Source organism: Piliocolobus tephrosceles, chromosome 14, assembly GCF_002776525.5.
Source record: "Piliocolobus tephrosceles isolate RC106 chromosome 14, ASM277652v3, whole genome shotgun sequence".
In the NCBI taxonomy this organism is placed as follows: Eukaryota; Metazoa; Chordata; class Mammalia; order Primates; family Cercopithecidae; genus Piliocolobus; species Piliocolobus tephrosceles.
The window spans coordinates 104,007,058-104,017,230 of record NC_045447.1 but is presented as its reverse complement, the minus strand read 5'-3'; the positions used below and the strand labels follow the sequence as shown (position 1 = coordinate 104,017,230).

The 10,173-nt window shown below is 45.4% G+C and overlaps 1 long non-coding RNA gene across 1 annotated transcript; it reads right to left on the bottom strand.

The window, feature by feature from the left end:
- Positions 1–644: 644 nt before the first annotated feature.
- On the bottom strand, positions 645–9,090 carry LOC111528535. Its single transcript, XR_002727046.2, has 4 exons — positions 8,927–9,090; positions 8,594–8,841; positions 6,867–7,010; positions 645–790 (listed from the first exon to the last, which is right to left on the bottom strand). It is a non-coding gene; the product is annotated as an uncharacterized LOC111528535 (long non-coding RNA).
- Between the last annotated feature and the right edge of the window lie 1,083 nt (positions 9,091–10,173).

Here is a 10,173-nt window from a genome sequence, read left to right as displayed (position 1 = left end):
CCCACCCCCCCCCAACAATAGGACCCGGTGTGTGATGATCCCCTTCCTGTCTCCAAGTGATCTCATTGTTCAATTCCCACCTATGAGTGAGTCAGTTATTTTCAATGGGAAAAGCCATGAATAAGTCACCAGAGGGACTGACAGAGACGGGGACAGAGACAGAGACGCCTGTCAAGCTTGGAAATCAGCTGCCCTGTTCTAGCAACGGCAGTACAGCAAGACCCTTATCCATCAATTAACCTTCTCCAAATGATTAATAATGTTTTACCCCACTGGGGAGCTGTGTTTTTTTCTGGTTGGAGGGAGGGGACAGAAAAAGGAGAGAAAGGACAAAGAAGAGAGAAAATGAGGAGTCAGACCCTGTTTCCCTTTCCCACCGCAGTCTGGCTGTCCTGGAAGAGGAGGCATGGCCTTAACTATGTGGAAGTTCTGACTACTATACTGAACTAAACATTTTCATCATGAATTTTATTGGGTGACATAGAGTAACCAGAATTCTTTTTGTTATCTAAAAATGATGTGAAATATTTTGCAGTTCCTCTAGATTCCAAGGAGGAGTAAATAGGAACAAATTGCAGCGTGGGTTGAAGGAGCAGTGAGGAGTATAAAATAATTTCCTCCTACCTTCCCCGGATGGAGGCCCACTCATTCCATACAATTCCCCTTCTTATGCCATAGAAATGAGAAGGTTGTGGGCAAAGGAAGAGTGAGGGTTTAGGGATGCACTGGGGTGAACAGTATCAGAGAGCACAATCTTCATTTTTAACGTAAGGAAGTCAGCTGATAATACCTACAACAAAAAGATAGGAAATGGTGAAGTAAGAGAAGCAAATAGCAGATGAAACACTCAAGATTATTTCTGGAAACTGAGGGTGGCAGTGGGGGTGAGAGGAACCTCTTTCTCCTTGTAGACTCATTTGACCCACCTGACCAAACAGTGCTGGCACTGCATGTGTTTCAGCTGAAGAATGTCACATTTAGCACATAGAACGCCTGCAGGAGGAGGGGTGCTGGGGGTGGGTGAAACAATTTCTAATAGAAATGTTTTTTTTTTTGAGGTGGAGTCTCGCTTTGTCGCCCAGGCTGGAGTGCAGTGGCGTGATCTCAGGTCACCTCCGCCTTCTGGGTTCAAGCGATTCTCCTGCTTCAGCCTCCCAAGTAGCTGGGACTACAGGTGCCCGCCACCATGTCCGGCTAATTATTTGTATTTTTAGTAGAGATGGGTTTTCACCATGTTAGCCAGGATGGTCTCGATCTCCTGACCTTATGATCTGCCTGCCTCAGCCTCCCCAAGTGCTGGGATAACAGGCATAAGCCACCGCACCCAGCCTAGAAATGATATTCTTCTATCAGTCAGTTTTAAGATGTTAACTAAATGTCAGACTCTTTGTTTAGCTCCATCATCTAAATCACCTAAGTTTAAGGAAGAAGGGAAAAGAAAGTGTCATAGTATGGGAAGGGCAGGCTCTTGGATTTTGTTTAAACAGTGAGCTTTTTAATTTGTGAATAAAACGAGTTAGATGCAAACATAAATTTACTAATGTAATGTGACATTGGGAAATCGCTTAACACCTGTTAACTAAGTACCATAGACATTAGCTAAACTATTTACCATTTCATTTCATGCTTTGACTTCTAAACTGTAAATCAAATTTTATGAAACATTTTGAGTAAATCTCCTCAACTCATCCGCGAAGTTTTGGTATACCAGGCAGCTTTTCAACGTAAATGATTTTCACATTTCCAGGAAAGATTTTATTTTAATTTTTTAAACTACCAGTCTTTCTTCTCTTCAGTCTTATAATGAGGTAGAACAATTTATTCAAAAGTACAGATATGGCTTTGTATAATGCTGATAATTCAGAAAGAAATTACCCAATTCATTCTTTACAGTGCTGGACAAAGTTTAACAGGAAATAAACATGGTATCATACATTGTAACAGTGGATTCTAGAACTATATGGCAGAAAATAATACATTACTGCCCCAAATGGCCTGTGTTCTCCATTTGGGTGAAAATAGAAAATAGCTATTTTATAGGGGGAATTTGAATGCTAAATCTGTTACTTATGAAACAAGTTCTCACTCATTCTCTTCTCCTCAAGCACAGCTTAGGCCTTGCAGATGAGGTTACATTACACTCAGAGGCTGTGCACTGTAGATGGTGAAGCCACCATCACCAAGCCGTGTGTGCACAGCTGACTCTGACCTGCTGAAATCAGCCACTTCTCCCATTACAGTGGATATAAGAGCTTTGCCATGATCTGTTCTACTGCTATGAACTGTTGCGGGCTCCCTGTTATGGGCTGTTTATGACTTAATTCTATGAGTACTTTGGCTCTGAGGTTCTGTTAATGCTTTTGGTTCTATTCCTTTTTCATAAGCAAATATGACCCAGCCCTTTGGAGACATGTAATGGAGCTGAAAAGATGCTGAAGATAGTATTTTCACCACTTTCCCCAATCCACGGAAATCAAAATAAAGCATTAAACATTACTAGCTGAAGGATAGATTCTACCCCCACCAAGGTATTGAGGGAATCAACAGCTGCAGCACCAATAACATGGCTACTGTTCAAAGAGCTTTCTCTGCTTTTTATATACATTACTTCCTTTAGTGCTCATAACCACCTGTTAGGTCAGCCTCGTCAGCTCCAACAAACAGAAATTAAGAGTTGCCAAAGTCACACAATTGAGGCCAGACCTGGATTTTTATTTAAATCTGTATGAAATCATGAGAATGTATGGCTTATACATAGTGCTATGGATCCCCTGGAAATCGCACGTCAAGACAGTCCGTTTCAAAGAGCTACCCATTACTTCACCTTCCCATAGGAGGTCTACATTTGCACCAGGACTTCTAGGTATAAAGATTACAAGAGTAAAAGGGGGCCAGACTTGGTGGTTCATGCCTGTAATACCAGCACTCTGGGAGGCCGAGGCAGGCGGATCACCTGAGGTTGGGAGTTTGAGACCAGCCTGACCAACATGGAGAAGCCCTGTCTCTACTAAAAATACAAAATTAGCCAGGCATGGTGGCACATGCCTGTAATCCCAGCTACTTGGGAGGCTCAGGCAGGAGGATCACTTGAACCCGGGAGCAGAAGTTGCAGTGAGCTGAGATTGCGCCATTGCACTCCAGCCTGGGCAACGAGAGCAAAACTCCTTCTCAAGAGTGAAAGGGAAAAGAGAGCTGTAGCTATAGCTCAAAAAAATATATACCTCATACACAGTGGATGTTTCTTGCTATGCCTAGCAGTCAGGGTTCCTCCAGGTTCCTCCTAGCAGTCAGGGTATATGTATTTATGTACATGAGTATGGTAAAACATTAAGGAACTTATTACATCAACAGACTGATGACCAGAAATGAAACGATGCAGCTGTGGTCCCAGGACAGGCAGAGAGGGAATGCCGTCAGAAATCTGCACCCTGACAGGCACGTGCTACGCGTGTTGTTCACAGGCAGCGGTCAGCAAGGAGAATATGGAAGGATGGAAGAGTAATTTCCAATGCAGCTGCTTTTCGGAGTTGCTAGATCAAGGAGCTTAAACTCTCTTTTAAAGACTCCAACCGATTCTGTCAGGCCACTCGGACGATCTGACTTTGGATTAACCTTCGGTCAAGCCATGAGAGATTGTAATGGCACTTGCGGAGTCCCTTCACAGCAGCACCTAGGTTGATGTTTGATTGAATGCCTGGGAGAAGATGCCTGCAGGCTACACGATGGGCTGCTTCCTCCAGTTCTCACAAGGGAATATTCCTGGGAGCCTGCCTTAACCGGAAACATAATGGGAAGGCAGTTCTGGGACTGTATTTTAGCTAAGCCAAGATGATACACCAAAAAGCCTGCGCATGATGTGCTTAGAGCTGTGTTTTGCACAGCTCACATGTGAATGTTCTAATGTTAACCTCAGAACATTCCATGAAGTGGGAGATATGTGCTCATTCAGTTTACAGGGGAGGAAACTGAGGGCTGGAATGATTACACAACTTGTCTAAACTTCCACCAATTGGAAATGATTAAGCCAGGAATAGAACAGAGCTGTGAACTCTGTCGGACAGGGATTGGCTTCCCAAGACCTGTCTAAGATTCACCATTGGTCTGTCTTCAATATCAGATTCATTTCAAGGCTATACACAATACTTATCTGGTTTCTATTTTCAGACCACCACTTATGAAAAAAGATGTACAGCCTTCATATAAAGAAAATAAAGATTTCTAGGATTTACGAAGGGGAAATAATCTAGATATACATGTTGGAGTTTAAATTACTTTTATCTAACTCTTAGAGGGAACAGGATCAAAGAAAAAATGTTTTCCACCTATTTCCATCCATTACTAGTCATTTTCTGTTTGTTTCAAAAAAACATTTCTTTTACCTGAGCATGCTTTTGTTTCTAGTAAACACTGTGTGGGAGTAAGGGCTCTGCAGAGAGACGTGCTTTACAGACTGAATTCCAAGGCCTGTTCTCTGCCTGCACTTCATTTTATAGCTCTGTGTCTGTACTAATAGTTTTGTTCTGAGTGTAACTCGTAAGTGGAGAGTCAGGCAGCCCACTCATAGTACACACTGTCAGCCTCCCGTCAGAACACTACTACGTTTTATTTTTTATTAGCCACCAGCTTGACTTTTTCAAGTCCTGATGTATATTTTTTAAAATTCCGTAGATGGTCAAAGCCTGCAGCAACCATCTGGGAGTCCAAGTGTGAGGTTTTTGCTTTTTTTAATGAGGGGTTTAGGGTACAGCATCCTTCACTGAGGCTGTTAGTAACAGGGGTGACGAGAGATCGTTTTCACCATGGACGTTTTACCTAGCAGTTTCCTCAGCTGCTCCTATAGCCTGGGGTTGAACAAATGTCCTCAAGGCAAAAATGTCAGTGGTCTTGTCAGCATCTCCCAGCTATGTGTCCTGGTGACACGCAGCCTCCAGGCTGTGTTTGTTGATCCCGGGTGCTGAAGAAGCCCTGATTCTGGGAAGCAAAGCTCTTTTCTAGGATGTATTCTAACTCCAGTGTTCTGCAATGTGCTGCCTGCAGCTCCATTTATTGATGACTGTACAGACCCTGCTGTGTGCAATTCAGAACAGTCCCTTGTAACCAGAGGAGAAGAGGCTAAATGGAAAAACGTCTGTATACCCCACCCCAAGCTGTCACTTCAACATTTTCCTAAGTGGCTCCTAATGGCTTCTCCCTCCAGCAAATCAGCCGCATGGAGCTGAGCCAGGGCTACTGCTTTGTCTGCAGCTGTTTGGGGTAATGCGGAGGTCACAGAGAGGGGATGTGAGAGGCAGCCAAACACCAACATGCATAGGTCAGAGCTGGGAAGCAGAAAGCTACCCCAATTCTCCAGTACCCTTGGCACAGAGAAATAGTGATGCCCCCTAGGCATCACCATTGGACCTGAGGACCTGCAGGCAGAGCTACAGCAGGAGGCAAAGAATAGAGCATTGCGATGGCTATGTTGATTGGCAGATTTCATCATTTCACAATGCATATATACATCAAAGCATTATGTTGTATGCCAAAATGTATACATTTTTAAAATTTGTCAACTATACCTTAATAAAGCTAAAAATAAGGACATGGAATCCACAGTGCTTGCAAATGGAGTGGCTGTGAAGGGTGTAGTCAAGGAGAAATCCACGTTGACCTCTGGGCTCCTGCAATCTGATCTGTCTTTCCTGAGCCTCCCTCATCTCTTGCAGGGACTGCTCTTCAAAAATTCCAAGCTGGCCAGGCGCGGTGGCTCACGCCTGTAATTCCAGCACTTTGGGAGGCCGAGGTGGGTGGATCATGAGGTCAAAAGTTCAAGACCAGCCTGGCCAAGATGGTGAAACCCATCTCTACTAAAAATACAAGATTAGCCAGGCGTGGTGGTGGGTGCCTGTAATCCCAGCTACTCCTACTGGGGAGGCTGAGGCAGAGAGTTGCTTGAACACAGAAGGTGGAGGTTGCAGTGAGCTGAGATCACACCATTGCTCTCCAACCTGGGCGACAGAGCGAGACTCTGTCTCAAAAAAAAAAAAGTAAAAACTCCAAGGAGGTCCTGTCTTCTGTCATTTCTCTCTCTATAATTCAGTTCCCACAGAGAAGCCAGGGTTACTGCTTACAATGTACACCCGATCCTGTCATGGACTTGCTGGAAATTCTTCAATGGCATATCCCCTGCAGCCCCGCCCCCTCTTCCCCTCACATTTCACACGTGCTCCCTCCACCCAGCCACACGGCTTCCCTGGCTTCACAGGCCGCCCACAGGGCAGCACCAGGCTTGGCTGTGGGAACCTCCAGCCAAGAGGATATCCTTGTTGTTGGCAGCCAGGGGACCAAGAAGCAAAGGGTTCTGTGCTTGCTGCCTACCAATATTCATGCCAGGTGACGGTGCCCAGGGAGTGTCCAGGAGAAAAGCAGGGAGGAAGTGAAGACAAGGGTGGCCCGAACCTGAAGCAGCATTATTTGAGGGTGGGCAAGAAATTGGAAAAAAATTACACTCAACCTCGTGTCCACTCCTGGAAGTAGGTGGGAAAAGAGGTCAGGCCAGCTTCTACCTGAGAAGGCTGCAGGGAGGTGGGTCCTCAGAGGAGAGTTGGAACCCGTGAAGGCCAGGAGGTGAAGTCTGGGAGGGGTTGGGAGCATGGGGGCGTTTGTTAATGACAGGAGTTCAGAGGTCATGGTGCAACAGTCTGGGAGGCACTGGAGAGCATGTGAAGAGGGAGGGCCTGTCATCTCCAGTTCTACCTCAGGCAGGAAAGGAAGTTACACAGACCCCATGAGAGCCAGTTCTCCCCAGAACAAGGACAGCGCCGAAGGTGTCTGCTCCACTCTGAGGGTCGGAGTCCACACGATGTCATGGTGTCTGTGAGCTATACCTGAGGGTTGTGACAATGTGGCTTCAGCAGCGTCCGTGCAGACCACTGGGAGACGTGTCACTCTGAGCACCAGGATTCTTATCTCCGCTGTTCCAGGGAGCTGTGTTAGGTGACCTTTTTGGTTTGGTGAGCCTTGCAGTTCCTCTGTTTCAATGAGTTAAAATAATAAAAAATTAGTTGCCAACTCTCCAAAGAAAGTAGATATTGGTGTAGCAGGAAGTATGCTTTCTGAAATGTGTCAGCTGTGTTTTCATGTCCTGAGAATATTATTTTCCTGAGGTGGGTTCCCACCAGTTGAACCATGGGCTTCATTTGGGAAAAGCAGATACCAATGAGAATAACAGAGCCATTCTCCAAGCTTGAGAGATGGAGAATTTTGAGTGTCTAGCGGGACAGTGAATTAAAAATCAAGCAGGATTGGAAGTAAAAAAGAATTCTGTATGTCCAAACTCTGCCTTCGCATACCCGAAACAAAGCTTTCACATTGGAGCAGTATGTGCTGGATGTGCACTGGGTAGGGGAATTCAGGATTTGATGTGAATGAGGAAGAGGAAAGTGGATGATACTTGACATGGAGCACACAGCAGATACATGTGTCCCTGACACCACTCTCTGGGGCAGAACCCTGGATCCAAGAAGTAGCAGAAACATCAAGGAAGGCTTGAAGACATCGGGAGCTTCAGGATCAAGGCCATGTTTCTGCCCGCATGGCCTGGGGAGGCTTGGTGTTTCTCAGTGGGTGCCTTCACCCAATGCCTCCACTTTCTGCCTATCCAGGAGCTGTAGAGTAACGATGGAGGAGCAATGTCCCTAGAGAGACTGACAACTGGGCTGGCTCCCTGCACATGGTGTCCCAGGCACCCAGAGGTTTCCATGTGCCACCTGAGGGTTGTGCTAATTATCAGTGTTGTGTAACTGCCTCCAAACTTAATGAGCTAAAAAGACAACTGAATTTCTTTTTCTCATAAATCTGCAACCCGGAAAGAGCTTGGTGGGGACCGCTCATCTCTGCTGTGGTGGCTGGGCTGATCTGGAAACTCCCTTGCTCATTTGTGAGGAGCAGTGGGGTTGGGTCAGTGGGTACCTTGGGTGCCCCTCCTGTCTCCATGTGGTCTCTCCTGCCTGATGGCTCCAGGGTGGCTGGACTTCTCACGTGCCAGCTCAGGGCATCCAAGGCACATTTCCCGAGAGAAAGAGAACCAGGTGGAAGCTGTCTCACCTTGGTCAGTCTAGCCTCTGAGGTCACATCGTGTCATCTCCTGCACATTCGGTTGGATGAGGCACTTATAAGGTGCACCAGTCCAAGGGGAGGAACACAGACCTCATCTCTCAATGGAGGAGCATCACAGGCTCTTTGTCAACAAAGAGCTGTGGGCTGGGATATATACGGACATGACCTTTTTGGGAAAATACAACCTGGCACAGAGTGGTGGGGTGGGATGTTGTGGTGCTGGCACAGGCAATGGACAAGAGAGGTCTTGGGTTAAACTGACAAGTTATAGGCAGGGCAGAGCTGTGACAACTGGAGGCAAATGACCAGACCATGAATTTCAGCAGAAGATGCGAACCACAAAAGCCAGTCAGTCCTTTAGGGAACACTGACCCAGTGACAGACCAGCAGAGCCTTCCTGGCTCTCCATAGGAACCAGGCCTAAAGTGAACTCCCTCATCTTCCCAGAGATGATAAAGGGAATGCATGAAAATGCTTTGAAAAATGGAATTGTTACCTTAAGATGAGACGCCTTTACTTGAAATACCTGGGCACGGGAGGGAGCTTGATGTGGCTGGTGCAGTTTCCTGCTTCCTATGGTTACGAAGGAGCACATATGTACAAAGGCTAATAGTAACTGCATATAACAAAGTACAGATAGAAATACAAAATAAAGGGCTACACTTTCCTGAGCACTTGGATGTGGGTGAGCATCACAATTTTTATGTATGGCAGGAAGAACTGACATGTCTCTCCCATCCACAACTGGAAGACACAAAAAATCAAGAGAGATTAGTGAAGACTGTCCCCATATGACTCTGGCCACAAAAACAGAGTCCTTAGAACCCACATGGTTTCCAGGTGGCTGTGACATCCCAGGTGGTCCATCGGCAGTGGATGAGGACACACTGTCTCAGCACAAATGGAAGCTCCACTGTTCCTCGAGGTCAGGACAGAGATGGAAAATAAAACACTATTCCTTCTTCAACACATAAATAGTTTTGATTACGCCTGTTAACGACAAAACTCATAAACCAATAAAAGTAATCAGATATAAGAGTGCCATGGTTAGGGAGAGAACCAGCTGGAGAGACGAGCTAATTTCAAGAACATATGAGGCACAGGATAGGATAGGAAGGTCTTAAATAAGAATGTGAAGTTACTTAAGAGACTGGTTTAACTTCTGCAGGACACTGACCCCGTAGCAACCTTACAGACCCCTTCTCCACTAGCCTGTGAAAGGCTGATGACTCACCAGCCTCTGCATCCACCTCTGCCCTGATGGGCCAGTAAAGCAACTGTGCTTTCTGGTTGTTAATAGTCAAATACACTTGTAGTTCAATTGTCTGTTCTCAAAATCCCACCACTAAGTCAAAAGCTGTATGAAAAAATAGGTCCACTCACTTTAATGGGAAAAATTATGAGATATCCTAAACAATTTTGCACAGAGGAAACGTATATTGATTGACAATGGAAAGAAGCTCACAGACATAATAGACTCCAGTTACAAGTAGTAAACAGCAACGCAGAGTCTGTTCAGTGCTGTAATTGAATGATGGTTGATTGTATTCTACATAGTGAAGAAGGCATGACAATGAGCGGGGCATGATGGAGAAGGGCATGGGGAATTTTACCCTTTGGAAGGTAAATTCTTCTTTTTGTACCATTTCTTCAATAATTTCCCATCCCCATGCAGTTTATGGTTGTCTTACACCCAGACAGCATTAAAAATAAAGTTAGAGCAAAGAAAAATGTCTTCAGTGCCTGGAAACATGCAAAGAACACACTTTGTACACATACTAGAAATCGTAGGGGATCCTCCCCCTCCATCACTCTCTGGGCTCATGTACGCAGAGCAGAACACCTTGTGTTCATCACGTTCATCACACATGGCACAAACGCAACCATGTGATGCTCTCTGGCCAGAAAATGCTGGGCGGGGTAAATTCATAAGTGTGTCCTTGCCTGAAACTTGTGTTGAAATAGCACTTTTTATAGAGTATTCGTTTAGTGTGTTTTTGTATGAAAATACCATTGTATTCCCCAAAAAGTAGTCTTCCAGAAAGTGGTATAATTTTTCAAAAGCTGCTATGCTAA